The sequence below is a fragment of the Phyllostomus hastatus genome, unplaced genomic scaffold (assembly GCF_019186645.2).
Source record: "Phyllostomus hastatus isolate PE091 unplaced genomic scaffold, TTU_PhHast_1.1 phas_contig_150, whole genome shotgun sequence".
NCBI classification, from domain to species: Eukaryota; Metazoa; Chordata; class Mammalia; order Chiroptera; family Phyllostomidae; genus Phyllostomus; species Phyllostomus hastatus.
This window is the reverse complement of record NW_025333611.1, coordinates 15,890,891-15,906,726: the sequence shown is the minus strand read 5'-3', so window position 1 is coordinate 15,906,726 and position 15,836 is coordinate 15,890,891. Positions and strand designations below refer to the sequence as shown.

General features: G+C 46.6%; 1 protein-coding gene across 2 annotated transcripts in view; it reads left to right on the top strand.

Annotated features, from left to right (window-relative positions):
• Nucleotides 1-15,836, top strand: part of SGCD (sarcoglycan delta) — a 393,355-nt gene that overhangs the window by 26,229 nt on the left and 351,290 nt on the right. The gene's annotated exons all lie outside the window — the stretch shown is intronic.

Genomic DNA, 15,836 nt, shown 5'->3' with positions numbered 1-15,836 from the left:
GGTGAATTCATGTGTTGTCACCCGGCTCCAACCTTCTGGAACTTTTCTGTGAGGAAGGACAATTCATTGGCAAGAAAAATCATTTGAAGTGAAACTGTCTGTGTTCTTTGCTCCAGGAGAGTTTTGAGAGGAGTGTTTGCAGCAGAAAATGGCTCTCATTTTGGGAGAGAATTAGAGTTTGAAGTTTCTAGTCTGGATCACGCTTTCTGCGTGCAGGGGCAGATGTGTGTGTACCGGTCCCTGGCACCTTTTATTATTCTATGGTATTATGATGGCCCTTAAAGGAGCCCAGTGATATATTTGCCTAGAAATATGCTGGATCAACATTTGTAATTCTGTTTCTGTGATAATTAAAAGTTTTTCTGAGTTGAAAACACTGGCAGCTATACTCTCAAAAATATGAAATACAGATGATTAAAGAGTAACAGAAAACAGTAATTTACTCCAAGTCACTGTTAAAAGATAGAGACATAATGGCATGAATTTTATTTTATTGATTGACTGATTGGATTTTACACCTTACTGAAGAGTGCATTTTTCAAAAAGCAAATTTTAAATTATCTTTCTCACACATATCAGCTATAATGCAACATAGATTTTTTCCTCCCCATAGGAAAGCTATACCTTTTTCTCTGCTTAGCGATTATAAAATACACAAAATATTGCAATTGCAATTGCATTTAAGAAACTGGGCTAGCTCAGAAAGGGGTGAACTAAATATCACTGCAACTTTGTGATTTCTGGCAGAGCAACCGGTGACAGCAATGGTGTTTTCCAAAGGGGGTTTGGCCAAGAGTCTGGTTGAGGAAACCGATGAATGAATAGGTTCTGGGATACTTCTTGAATAGCAGCAGAGTAGGAGCTAACCCTCATAGGGTGGACCACTATAAAAACAAGCGTGTATTTACTTTGGTTCTAAAATCTCTCAACAAGTAGCTAATAGTAGAGAGTAAGATTAATGGATAAATGAAGCATGGAGGGCTGTAATTTTTCCCATCTTTCTCTGTGTACAGCCTAGGGTGAGTGGACAGACATGGTGTCCTAGTGGTGGAATTTGGTTTCCAGCCAGCAGTTTTATGTTCTCCACGGTTCTGTGCTTGGAGGAGGGAATGAGGCAACAGGATTCCTTATTCTGCAGCAACCTCGCGCTGGTGGCATTGGGCAGGGGTGGGGAGGCCGGGAACCGTGGGACCCAGAACAAGAAGGGGGTGCAGTGGGAAGTCAGGACAGACAGTGACTGCGCTGTGTTTCTCTCAAGTGCCTACCGAGTGAGCAAAATGCCAAGACAGATTAGGGAGCGACACGAACCGTAGCCAAGCCCACTGCCGGTGAAAAAGGAGCCTCCAGTGAGCTCTAATGTCATCCTCTTCTAAATTTAGTCCGCGTCAAGGGCTGAGCAGAACAGGCATGAAACAGCAACTCCGGGTTGCAGGATTACGAGCAGCAGTGCCTGAAACTTGGAAGAAACTCTGGAGTTCCCCTCTACTAGAAGTATAGGAGGGAAAAATATTAAGCTCCCTTGACATCCGAAAAGAAATAAACAGAGCAGAGGGCAGAGAAGAAATCCAGGGCAGAGGTGCAGGCGGCAAGGAGAGAGGAGTGACCACAGCCCGGCCTTGGCCACGAGGCAGGCGGAGGACGCCTGTGCCCAGGGGCCAGACACATTCTGGCAACGGCAGGAAGCCGCGGGCACTGACTTGCTTGACTTGAAGTGTGTGAATCAGCCATGGCCCCGGGAGGGGCGGGGGGTACTGTTTCACCCTCTTCACTGTAGGAGACCCCACGGTCAGTCTGCCCTGCTGTGCCTTCTGGAAGCAATCAGAGAGCACGTCTTGTAAGACTGGCATCGTCCGAGGGTTCAGATTTCCTTAAGCAAGGCGGGGCCCGGCTCCGCAGGCCTTATTTTTAACCCGTGTGTGTTCCCTCAGTGCTGTTCCTGCCGGGGTGTCAAGTGACCGGCCGGCTGGAGGCGGGTGGACGGTTGCAGTGGTCAGAGCTCGCTCAGGGCACCTCTCATGGGGACGTTAGTGTCCAGGCGGAGTCCTGAAAGGAAACACAGAACGTTGTGTGTGCCTTATTTTTAATGCGTTTCTTGAATCTTTAATCTCATTTTAAACACCGCCTCAAAGGGCCTGTACAACCCTGTTGGTGAAAGTGTACTGTATTTGTTCCATCAGATGAGGAAGTTCCTGGAGTCATGGATTTCACCATCTGGAAGGGATTTGGCTATCAAGAGCCAAAATTTCTTGAATTTGAGAGTTATAGTTCAGAATTTCTTGAATTTGAGTGATACAGTAACCCCTTTTAACAGGAATGGAAAAAAGATCTCTTCCTCCATTGTTGATTTAATCATTTTCATGATACTTGTTATTTAAATATGTACAAACCCAAAATATCCACCAGGATATTATCTCTCAAAATAGAAATATTTACCTGTTTTAATCATTGTTGAACAGCTATAATACTAAAACAAATTTATGAATCAAATACAGAGAAAGCTATGTAATGTAATGTTCAGATTATCAAAATCGGTGCCTTTCATAGAGAACTTTACTGAAATTTATGAGGCTGGCCTTATGAGCAGGAGGCCAGCAGCTGTCTAGAGACTCTTTACATTTCGGTGCATTCAGACTCCTGAGTTCTGGACAGACTCTCGGTTCCTCCGTGACTTTTCCCCTTCACATCTCCTTTCATGTGCATGCCCCAGTGGCCTTTGACCTGTACCTGCAGGGAACGTGCCATGTGGTGTTCCATCCCACTTAGTGCCTCCCTGATCGTTCACAGCGGTGTGGACTTGCTGGTCGCCAACACGATCCTGCAGCGAGCACAAACTCAGACACCACACCTGCGAGGGCGGAGCCATCGGCCGTGAATCATGTTGACATTTTCTAGATCAGATTTACATAAACAAAATAAGCAGGTAAAAAGCAAAGAAAAACAGACACGAGAACAAATGTTGTCGAGAGCTCTCAGATCCCTAAGGAGATCTGAGGATCCCTGGTGACTGGAGGTGTCGACCTTAGCAGATGCTGGCCGTGGCTAGTTGGCCGCATGGACAAACCCCTGCAGGGGTGTGGGGAGAAACAGCCCTGGAAACACCCCATCTGTGTTTCTGATGTCACCCGGCCACTGCGTTTGTTTCCTGCTTTGGGGTTTTGCGAGAGACTTCACTTGAAAGAGTTTCCATGCTGTGCGAGTGAACTTTACATTGGACTGCAGCTGACAGAAAGCTCTCTCCCTGTAGCCCAAGCACACGAGAGCTGACTTTGCGCACATGTAGACGCCGGCCACTCCCAGACACTCCAGGCAGGAGCCGACATTAAGCGGTGTCTCCAAGGATCAGAACTTCCTTTCTGCTCCATCATCCTCAACTCTTCATGCTCATCTCTATGTGCCACATTTAAGTCAGGACAGTGGTGGCAGGATGTGAAGGTGATAAGTATTTTCCCTCATGAGCTGTTGCCCACTTAGTCACAGAGGGATCACCGCCCCAACCCTGTGTTGATCTTTCCTGGTGTCTCAGAACATGCAGCCCAAACTGGTCGCAGGCCTGCTGGCCCCATGGAACGATGTTACCATGATGGTACGAAGAGGTTTCACCCTCTAGGTGTGAGCAGGAGCCCACACACTGAGATCAAGGACTTTCGGCCTCATGGTGAGCATAGCAGTGACCAGCAGGGAGGATGTCTGTGCATAGGCAGGATAGTTTTGGCCACAAATGCTTAATTTAAAAAAATGAATAAACAAATACATTTTCTCCTTTATGTTTTTCAGCTTTGTTAGGTATTATTGACATATTGTGGAATTCACCCATAAGAATATAATGCTTTTTTAGTCCATTGATACAGTGCTGCAATGGGCAGTTTTAGAACACGTCCATCAGCTCAGCAAGTCTCCTTGTGCCCACTGAGTCAGCTCTTGTTCGCATTCCCAGCCCCAGGTAACCATTGGTCTGCCTTCTGGCTCCATAGTTCTTCCCATTCTAGCAATTGTATGAAGGAGACATTACGTGGCCCAGAATGTGGTTTATCATTGTGAGGGTTCTGAGTACTCTGGAAAACAATATGTTTCTTCCATTTTCAAGTGGACACCGGTCCTAACTGGTCTGGCTCAGTGGGTTGACCATCATCCTGCAAACCGAAAGGTCATCAGTTCGATTCCCAGTCAGGGCACATGCTTGAGTTGCGGGCCAGGTCCCCAGTTGGGGGCGTGCAAAAGGCAACCAATCGATGTTTCCCTAACACATCGATATTGCCTTCCTCCCTCTCTCTCCCTCCTTTCTCTTTTCTCTAAAAATAAAATCTTTTTTAAAAATTGTTAAAAAAAAAAAGAGTGGACACTGAGAGCAGAAAAGATGTGTTCCCTGCCTAGGAAACCCAGGCAGCCTGAGACAGCAGTGCCTCTTGTTCCCGCCTCTGAGTCTGCTGTGGGCTACACATCACATGTGTTGGCTTGGTACTGGCTGCAGCCGTGCTGGAGAAAGTAACATGGGGGTGGAATCTTACTGTTAGCAGGTCCCTCCGACGTTACCTGGCTCCGTGGTTTCTCAAAACCTCCTGAATTGGAATTTCTGAGATCGGAGTTGGGGAATCCCTATCGTTTTAAGAGCTGCTGAGAGAGTCTTTTGAAGCCAGCCAGGCATGGGTCCACAGAACTGAGTTTAACACTGCCCTGGCTAAATCACCATTCGCTGCAGGGACGCCACGGGTAGCACGGCCAGCAGACGCCAGCCAGATGTGATCCCGGAGGCCCTCCCTACACTGTGAGGCAGCGTGGGGCCTTGCTTCTGAAGTCAGGCCTCCTCAGATTGGGCCACATTTGCATCTCTGTGTTTTCCCTGTACCCCATAGCCAGTGTTGCAATCTCTTAAGCCACATGCGAGGGTGGTAGCGATCCCTGGTGCGGAAGTCGGGTGAAGAGAAGGGAGTAAAGGTAGAGGGGTCAGGGGCATTGGGACAGGTCTCGACTCCACGGAAAGCTGGGCCTTAGTCATCTCATCTGTGAAATGGGATGACGTGCCTCCAAAGTATTTTCTGCTTCTCACAACGTGTGGTTTTTGTAATGCTGAAACTCTTCCATTTCTTTATGTCTTAGTCTTCCTTTCCCAAGGCTGGGCATCTTGCATTATTTTATCCACTCTCATCTTTCCCTGCACTTTCCTCTTCTCTGAACACATCCCAGTTAGCCTCCTCCTGAGAAAAAAGCCGTCCTCTGGGCTCAGCTCCAGTCATCTGACAGGCACATATTCCACGAGGACGGCACCGTGCATCTGTCCACCTCGGGGGCAGGGGGTGCCCATGAGGGAGGGTGCAGAGCGAAAACAAAGAACAGAGTGCTCTTGCTGCAGAAGGCGCAGGGTTCCTCTGTGAGCTGAGCCGAGGCGCTGAGGCCATGATCCTGGCCGTGGGACCTCGGGCAAGTCCCTCCCTCTCCCTGCGTCTTCCCGAAAATGGACATGGCAGTGCATGCCCCTGAGTGCGTTATGAGATAGTGCATGCAACACTCATAGCACAGCGCCCCGTGCACGGTGAGAACTTAAGTAGCTCTGCTTTCTGTACTTAAATAGTAACGGAGATGGCATGAGGCAAACTGGTGAAGAATGAGATGGGCAGATGAGATCAAATGAAGAGTCGAGACAGTCGGCAGAGGAGGGAAGGTTTAACGGGGCCTCATCCCAGCTGCTTCTCCTTTCTGTGCCGCCCAGATTTCTCTGCAGCTTCCGCCCTCCTCTTCCTTTCACCTTTGCTGCTACACAGAGAGGTGATGCTCTTCATTATTGCTCCGGATTCCTGTGGCCAAGGGCGTGCCGCCTCACATAAAGGAAGCCCTGTGAGCGGCGGCCCCTGGCCTGCCTGTCAGACGGGTCTGCAGGACTGGGGGAGGAACGTGTCACCGCGGTTCACTGAGTGTATAAATCCTGGGAGATTGGTTTGCTTGGAAATCTTCGCTGCCGGCTGTCCTAATGGGGCCCCGGGTGTGTGGGTGGACACGGAAGCGATGGCTTTATTCTTGTTTTCAACCGATAATGCAATGGCACCATTAAAGCAAGCACAGTTTCCTGATAAAAGACTATTGCCAGGGATTAGAAACTCTCCCCTTGTTCAAACCACTTTCCCCCGCCAGGGTGATAGGATCAGACTATTTTGCAAGCACCCTGACTTCCAAATAATACATTTCTGAGTTCCTGGAAACCCTGCGGTCACTTGCTGGGGTCGGAGCATTCAGCTCCTGCAGTTGCTCTCATTGAGCTCGAGTAAATGGATACCAGGGTTAGCTCCCTTCCCCAAGCACAGCGCTCAGCACCACTCTGTTCTCCTCGCTGCTTCCCTCGGACGGGGCTCGCAGTCCTGGGTGTGGCCTGGGCCGTGAAGGCCAGCTGCTTAACGCCCACAGACAGCCAAGGAGCAGCAAGCGTCCCACCGTGTTCCTTCCTGTTGTGCTTTCCATCATCTCTCTCGTTCTACACTCCTTCCAGCTCTCCTCCTCTTATTTCCCTTTATTCTGCTCATGCTTCCTGCTGCCAGCTCTTCCCTCTGGTGTGTGTTTGGTAAGTGTGTACAGCAGGCCTCTGCTGGTCCCAGTGATCAGGAGGGTTGGTCACAGACCTGAGGCTGGACTGCGTAACCTTTGCTGTGTGATGACAAACATTTGCTCCTAAAATTGGCCCTGACTGTCAAAGGTTCATGGCTCCACTTCTGTCGCTGAAGATGCCGTTCCTGGTGTTTCACAGGCTGAGGAGGCCTGCAGCCGGTCACAAACCGTCCATCCGTGGACTAACCTCTTTGTGTTTATAATGTGCTTTTTCAATGGACTAGTTACAAAGTATTTGAACCTGCTGAGGTACTTTGTCCAAATCCAGCTTATGTAGAAAAGGCCGAGGATAAGCATCCCTGGTCCGATTTCTCGCGGTGCAGCAGTCGGTGGGAATGGGCAGCTCCTTTCCCTCTGAGAGGTGTATCCACGTCACTGACGCCCACCTTCCCTGTCTGGGGGCGTTACCTTCGTGAGCTCGCAGCAGTATTTCTCGTCTGAACCACAGAAAGTGCAACGTGATCTCAGTGGCTGTTTTTCCCATTCCTCCGAGGGCGGTGCGCACAGCACCACTGTCCACACGTGAGAGAGAAGGCAGGCCATACGGCCCGCTCCCCTTGGAGGGCCCTGCCGAGGTGAGCTGAGTGTCTGTTGAGAGGAAACGCAGGAGGGCTGCATGGTGGCCCAGAGCGCAGGTGTCAGAGTTAGGTATTTATTGGAACCATCCCATCGTACAACTGTAGGTACAGTTAAAAAATTTAAATGTGATAAAATCCAGAATAGTCACTGCCTCTGGGGGAGGGGTTGATTAGGATGGGGCATGAGGGAACTTTCCAGGGTTGGGTGATGGAAACATACCCTGTCGTGACTGAATGTTGCTTACCCTGGTGTACCCCTTTGTAAATCTCAAGCAGGACGGTTCGTGTCTGTGTCTGTCACTAGAAGTTCCACTTCAGTAGGTGCAATATGCATATGTGTGTGTACACAGGCACATGTGTATATAACTACTGATGTCTGTGAAGGCATACCAGGTGCCTAGCAAAGGGCATCATAACTGTTAGGAGTCATGATTATCATGCTTGTTTCCAGACACTTTCATTTAAAAAAAACAACATGACTAGAAATGAGATGAAGAACCTTTCCTTTCTGACTGCAGACTTCTTTGCAAGTATTTGAGAGCTTAGATAACAGCTGAAGATCCTTACCAAACACAGTTGTCACGGGAGAATCTATGGGTCGATGCTAATTTTATGGAACTATTGAGTCACTATAAAAGGATGCATCTAATTTGTTGTAGCTGTTTTTCATGGTGTTGTAAAAGCTTACGGGTTTTAGAGACACATCAGAGATGGTTCATTGCGTGGGGGAAACTGGCTGTGGAGTAACATGCACCCTGGCTGGAATGCAGCAGTCGCTCAGTAAGTACTTGAAGAATGGACTTAAAATGAATACGCATGGTGAGAAATTTTAGCTAACAGGGTTACAAAAACATTTTGAAATTAGCGATCATGCTGTTCTGACCAAGTACACACACACACACACCCCTATATCTGGAAGCGTCGAACAGGAGAATTGAGAGAACAGATTCTTCACTTCAGCTAGGCACTCCGGGCTCAACTGCATCGCTAGCAGACTGAGTTCGTTCAGGCAGGTTGCTTAACCTCTCTGCTCCTCAGTCCCCTCCCCGGTAAGATGCAGGTAGTGATGACACCCAGCTCGTCACTGTATGTCGGTGAAGACCAAACAAGTTCAGTGAAGCATTCGGAACAGAGTCTAGCCCACAGCAGCCCTCACCCAAGTGTCCGTCGTCGGTTTCACATGCTGTCTGTTTTAGGGAACGGATGGTTTTGTTGCGATTTGCCTTGGGTGTTGTTCAAAGGCATCTGTGTGGCGGCGGACGAAAGTGGTGTCTAATGGGAGTAGGAGCTGAAGTCGAAAAGGTGGAAGCCTGGAGTTTGTGGGGGACGGGCTGGTTTTTAGTTCAGCTGACGTCGGCCTCGTCGCCGATTTTCTCGGTGACTTTGATTGTCACCTCACCTCCCCGAACCTGGCTTTCTCAACTGTTAAATAATGTTTAACAGTTGAAAATGGATTTGAACTTTGTATTGTCCATGCTTCTTTCAAGCTGCGTGTCTCACTCTCTGATCTTAAGTATTTGAGTCATGCTTGTTACTATTTTATTACACTGCTTGGTCCCCAGATCACAGGAGAGCTGTGGTGGCTTGTCTGTGGTTTTCATCACCTGCTTCTGGACAGACTCGCCCGTGGGGATGGAAGAAGCTCGGGCCTTTACAACACAGGGTAGCCAGTTAGTTGAAAGGATCCATCGCTCCTGTTCGGAAAGCTGACCATCGACGAGGCCACGATGGGTGGATGCGGTGTCCTTTGCATGTGAAAATGACACTATTAACTTTGCAGTCGGGTGTTTGAATTTTTACTTCCTGTTCAGTGGTGTTCAGCTTACACAGTCTCTTCTGGTAACATCTCAACTTGCAACATCGAGCCCTATGTTTAGAATGACGTCTGAGTTTTACGCACAGTCTAATCTTCAACAATTCTTAGGATTCCTCCAAGTCTTGGCTCAAAAATTACTGTCTCCATGAGCTCAGTCTTTCTCATGCTTTTAAATTTTGGTCCTGCTCTGCTCCTCAGCCCGCCACACTGCTCTGCTTACTTCTCTCTTTCTCTCCCTCTCCCTCCCTCTTGTTTTTGGTCTTTCCCCCACTGCCCTCATTCTCTGTAACCTGAGTTCCAAACCTGGTTTTCTTTTTCGTTGTCTGTCTCTCCCATCCCTGCCTCTACCTCTGCCATGAGGTTGGCGGTCTGTGTTTCTCTCATTGATACATCCCAAACGCCCAGGACAGAGCCACAGGCGGGCCTGAAGGAACACGAGGATTTGTCAGGTGGGGGCAGTGTTTATGCATTCCACACTAAATACACATCTAGATGGTAACTCTGCATGCCCGGCGTCTTGTCCAGGGGAAGCCAATCAGCTGCCTCTTTCTGAGTTCAGACCCTACCCAACTTACCAGTTCAGAGTCCTTCAGAACATTCTTTCATTCCCGAGGACTTCAGTATCTTCATTTATGAAATAATATTAATCATCTTCATCTCCTAGAACGTTGTCAGAATATATGAGCTCATATATCTGATAACTCCTAGTACAAATACGTATGTGTGTTTCAGAACTGTATTTCTATCTAAAACTACTTCAGTTGGCACCCCAAACATCTAAATCTGTAGAACAGTAAGAATTAATGGTCATAATTATACTGGAATAGCTTCTAATTCATCTAAGATAAATATTATAAATTTAAGTGGGAGGGATATTGTACTTCGGAAGGGAACCCTAACAATGGCACCTATAAAACAGTGTATATGCACACACACACACACACAAACACACACATGTCAGGCTAGCAGTTCCCTTTCTCGGGGCGTCTCTGAGAGGTTTATGTGGACATTTGTGAGAGATGCATGTTCCATCCCTGTGGCTGTAAATAATACTCCCACACAGGAGACCTAGGCAATTAACTTCGGAGCCCAGTCTTTGCCCCGAATTCCAGACGCACTTGGACGTGGCTCTGTGGCACCGCCCCCACGAATTCTTCCATGCGTTTCCAAGTCAACACATCGAAACCCAGCTCTGTCTCCCCTTCCCACACCCTGCTCGCCTCCTGCCCCGCAAGCCCACTGTTCTAACGTTCCCCATCCTGACGAAGGGCCCCATCATCACGGCAGAGCCTTAGCGTTCTCCTTGACTCCTTTCCTTCACACATGTGCTGTCTCAGCAGCAACACCTGTTAGCTCTACCTTCCAGATAGATTTCAAGTACGGCTACTCGACACCATCTTACTCACCTCTAATCAGGCCTGGGCTATGCTCTCTAGGCAAGAGTGGTACCCACAGGCCCCTGGGTTCTCCACGTGCCTTCTCGACTGTGTCTCCTCGTCTGTGCCTCAGAGAGCACTTGGAGTGATCCCAGAGTGGAAATCCAGTGGTCGCACTCCTGTGCCCCAGTCCTCGGACCATCACTGTCACAGTCAGTGCCATACCCAAGGTTTTCACTGTAGCTTATGAGATCGAATGCACTTCCCAGCCTGTTCCCATACACTGCACCCCTGTTCACTCCAATCTGGCCACACTACCGTTGAAACCTGCCCTTGAGCCCCCACCTCAGGGCCTTTGCACTTGCTAGCACTGTTTCTTCAGACTGGCGTGCTCTCCCTGGATGTCCTCCTGCTTTGCTCTCTTGCCTGTTCATGTTTTGGTTTGTTTTTCCTCAAATCTCTCCACTGCAGGGAGGCCTCCCTGACAGTCCTGTGGGCGGGAGCCTCTCAGTCACTGTCTGTCTCTCTGGCTTCCCTTTTTTTTTTTAAATAAAACTTACTCCCACACATTAGTATGAAAAGTTACATATGTGTTTGTTTATCTGTTTTTCATCTCCTCCACTTGAATATAAGGTCCAAGAGTTTTTTACTGCTGCCCTTTTTTTTTACTGTCTTTTATCTGTCTTTTTACTGCTAAATACCTAGTGCCAGCACATGGAAGTACCCTGTAAGTATTGATTTGTTTGGCTAAACATTGGTAACAGAAAATTACTAGAAACAAATCAATATTCATCACTAAGGAGTTGGTTAGGTTAAATATCGTGGATCCATACAATTTCAAACCAACTTAAAAATATATTTCTGCATGTTTTTATGGGACCACTGAACTATGTTATTAAGGGAACCAAGTGTGTATGAATTAAATGTATATATTGAATAAAGCCCATATATGTATTCAACTTTCTATAAGGATAAGGAAAAATGTGGCAGTAGTTCCCTGCAAGGAAGAAGGCTGAAGGTGTGAATGGAAAAGAAACGTTCTTAACTGTATGTTCTTTGGTTCTTCTAAATACATGCACTTGTCTAATTATTTTTTAGTAAAATTGTTCAATGCTTGTAACAAGTCTTAGGAAACCAAAATATGGAATACCTAACTTTTAAATCTAAATATTTGTTTAAATAGAGCATGCCATTTCTGGATTATTTCACATAAACAGGCATTTATTTTTCTGTATGCCTTTTACAAGAAAAAAAAAAGGTTGATTATCCTATCAAAACTGAAAGAGATGAGTTTGTTGCAATTGTATAAATCGCGCCAAACATCGGCAGCCCAAGACTAATGGCGTGTATGGACGGCTAAATGAAAACAGCCCTTGAAAGCAGGGCGCTTCAAATCAAGGACCTCAAAGTCCGCATGGCTGATGGAAAACTATTCACATGCCGAGATCATCCAAAATGACTCAGATTCCACAACCCACTCTAGAAACTGTAATGAGCCAGCGAGGGAACTTACGCCTACTGTTTATGGGGACTAGGTGCAGTCCTGTGCAGTGACATAAGTCATGTTTACTCTTAAATGCACTGGAAATTGTAATATACGGCATCGTCCTCAACAAACCCTAGCTTACTTGATTGGTATCACATGTCTTATTTCTAAACAAAATCATGTAGTTATTAGTCTGGCTGTACTAGTTCTGCACTCCTTCCCGTAACCTACACGGTTGAGTTTGGTGCACAGCCTGCCTCTGCAGGCCCGTCCCCTCCCCTCCCCTCTGAGCTCTTTCACAGCCAGCTCCACCAGCCATTCTGCTTCTCCGGCGCGCATGTCCGTGAGGCCAGGTGCCCGCTGCGCCTGTCCTCTGCTGGAAACCTTCTTCCACCTCCAGGCCTCACCTTAACTGTCCCTTGGTCAGAACGGCCTTCTGCGACCACAGTGGGTCACCCTCCGTTCTCGGTCACAGAGCTCTGTTTCCTCCCTGACACCTGACTTCAGTTCTGATAGTTTCCTCCACTTCTGCGTTCGTGTCCATCTCCCCCCATTAAGCACGGGCTTGAGGAAAGTAGAAATATTGCATTCATCCATGTGAAGACCTGTATATCTCCAGGACTTATTCTGGTACCTGCGTGTGGTAGATGTCAAAAATACCTTTTTTCTGTTGAAAAAATAGACTGGAAATTTCCTTGAAGGCCAGGCCTGTGCTTGGCCATATTTCTTTCCTCACAATATGTAACTGCACTTACAACTACCATCATTGGCACTCCCGTTAAATTCCCTTAAGTAATGCGATTATGATGCCTAGTGGGTAGCAAGTCCAGCAAGCATTAGTGAATGCTTGTCAATGCTTCCTTACTCTCCGCTCCGCCCTATTAGAAAAGCAGCCTGTGGCCCCTAAAATTGTACAGATCCCAAAGAAAAATCATCCAGAAACTGGGCATTGCTGTGTCTTTAGAAGTTTACTGATTGTTTTTTAATCATCCCTCACAACATAATGCATTCTTGCACAGCAGGTTGGTAGAGCAGGTACGGTAACTGTTTTCCAGACATCCCTTGTTTCGGAAGAATGAAAGGAAAGCAGTTCTTCTCCTGGAGAAGAACCCTGCTGAAACGTAACACTGCGGGAAGCCCTGGCCTCTAACAGGACTATTCCAGCACGTGTCCCGGCCCCACAAAGTCTGCCAGCTGCCTGTGCTTCTGGCCCGAGACCTTCCCTCATTCCATCATCCGGTACCAGTTGATGAAACATAGGAAATAAAATAACGTAAGATTTTCTAGTAGCTATTTGGTACTGACCAGATTGAGGAAAGGAAGTCAACATAGTATAAAAATCTATGCTTGCTTGAGTATGACCAGGCCAGTTTCTGCATGAAGATTTCAAAGGTTTGTCAAAGGAGTGGTGCTTGTCACTTTGCAGCTCAGTGTAGGTGAGCCTTAAGCTAGGCATGCGGTGCAGTTTCCTGAATCAGACAAGCAGCAGCCACAGGGTCGAGGAGCCACTTAAGCTGCCCTGACCCGAGGATGCTTGTGATGACTTCATGTGATCGCGAGATTTGTGTGGGTCCCTCCTGGGGCTCCTGTGACTGATGTGGGGCATTTGTGCAGCCACTGGGAGAACCTGCCCTAGCGTCGGAGAGTCACTGGGGGCTTGGTGGTGGCTGCAGAGGTAGAAATGAAACAAAGCCTCACAGTCTAAGAGGAGGTTCTTCTCAAGTCCACCACTTAAAAATGGATCTGCTCTTTGAGATTGTCACATTAAATTAGCATCAGGCCTTGATTCCTTAATGAGTTTGCAGATATGAATATTTGAATGACTTTACAGCTCTCAAAATCATGTTTCAGTAACACACCACCCCAGAACAGCTTTCTTTGGAAACCCCACATCTACTCTATTTGGCAGTTAATTAGCCCATCGTTACGAGGGGTTATTATATTATGACATTGCCTTGACTGTTAGTAGTTCCTCCTCACCTAATGGCAAAGCAACAGGAACTTTCACTATATTCACTCTTTGGGAAGCATAATCCTACTGCAGTGTGTGTGTGTGTGAGAGAGAGAGAGAGAGACAGAGAAACAGATTGTCTTGAAGTCACCCTTATTTGTTTCTAAACAGGTGAACACTAAAAATAGCCTCATGAAAGAATAGAGTACTGCTTTGACTTTAAGCCTACTTAACAGTACAATTGCAATGTGCCTTCGTGTAAGTTTGCATTCCTTTGCTTCTGATTTTACAGCTGTTGACTTATTGCTGGAGTATATGTTTTGCTATTTAGCATTGGCTTGATTTTTGTTCATTCAGTGGACAAATGTATGCTTAGGCAGATAGGAAGGAAGGAAGGAAAAGAGAGAGAGCATGAGAGAGAGAGAAAGAGAGGAGAGAGAGAGGAAGGAAGGAAGGAAAGAAAGAAGGAAGGAAGGAAGGAAGGAAGGAAGGAAGGATACATATACATATACATATACACATATACCATTGTTTAGGTGTATGTGTCGGAAAAGTTTTAAAAACTTAGAAGAGTTAAGGATATATTCAGGGAGATTACATATATGACTATAAAATATGTTGTGTAACAATGTAAAATTGTTTCCAAAGTCTGATGGAACAAAGTCTGATTCTCTCCTATAATTCTCAAGAAGAGGGTATGTTCAGATAGAGGGACTCCTTTGGAAATTCACATGTCTGGTATACTCCCACAGATATAAGTAAGCCTCCTAAGAAGACATGTTGTAGTGGTTGAGATTTATTTTGCCAAAGCTCTCAACTTTTGGGACTGTTTTGATGTATGATCAGTGTAGAGAAAGGGAAAAAAGTTTGTTAAACACCATCATAGATATGGAAGTGTCTGTAAACCATGTATAACAAAGATATCCCACTGCACCCGAACTATGAACTTCCAATTTAACTTCTGTTAGATAGACCTCCAAATTGCATGTAATTCCTCCAAAGCCACCCAACTTAAAGGGACATTGAATAAGACAGGGTCTTAGCTAGTTGCAGTGAAAACATCTTTCTTAAGTCAATCCTGTAAAAATGGATGATGCTGGTAATGCATTGCCGTGGCCCCTCCCAGGGCCAAGGGCTGGGCTTGGGCAAGGGAGGACCTGCAACTTCAACTTCATTCCCTGGACAGCAAACTTCGTTTGGGAAGAATCAAAGAGAAACACAGATTAGAGATTGTCTTTCCTCTCTTGTTTTTATCATTTCAACATGTTTTGATGTTTTACTAGAAACATTAATATACTCAGCATTATCTAAATTTTCCCTTTCCAGGCAGGGTTATTGACCACAGACATATCCATTCCAGTACGTTTGGCTGACAGGACTTCCTTTTTCAGGCATCTGGAGAAAATTGCTCACTCCCTTCCCTGTTCCTTACTTATCCATAGATCGGTCTGCGATCTATCAGTCCATCTTTATGACCGAGTTTCAGATTCGAGAATGCTGTTTCCTGTAGCTCATGAAATTAGGTGGGGACATAGGAACCCTCGTGACGTATGGAAAAGACCACTACACCATGCATCTGGCCTCTGATCCCTGCTCATCTCCTGACTCACTGTGTGCCTTGAAAGGGAGCTACTCTCCCATCGGGGCTTTCAGTAACTCGGCAAGTTGCTACATGTGTCAGGCCAAGTCAGTGCTTTCTAGGAGTCCGTGGGTTCTGCAGAGGCGCCTCAAGAGTAGCTAATCCCTTGTTCTTGCTTTAAGCAGAGGACCTCTGCTTTCTTGCTGTATTGTATGCTAGATTGGAGTTTGTTTCAGGATTGTTGTCTTGAAATGGTTATACAGTGAAAAAAAAAAGAAGGTCATTTTTATAGAAAAGTTGTCCCAAATCTTTTGGAATCTTTTGCAATGACCTGGGAATCTTTTCAATAGTTCTGATGCATTGGCCAAAAAGCTCATTACTTTTTTCCCGTAAGAAGACTCTAATAGTGCTTAGTTGTCGTTAACTCCATTCAAAATAATTTTGTTGGATCCTATTGTG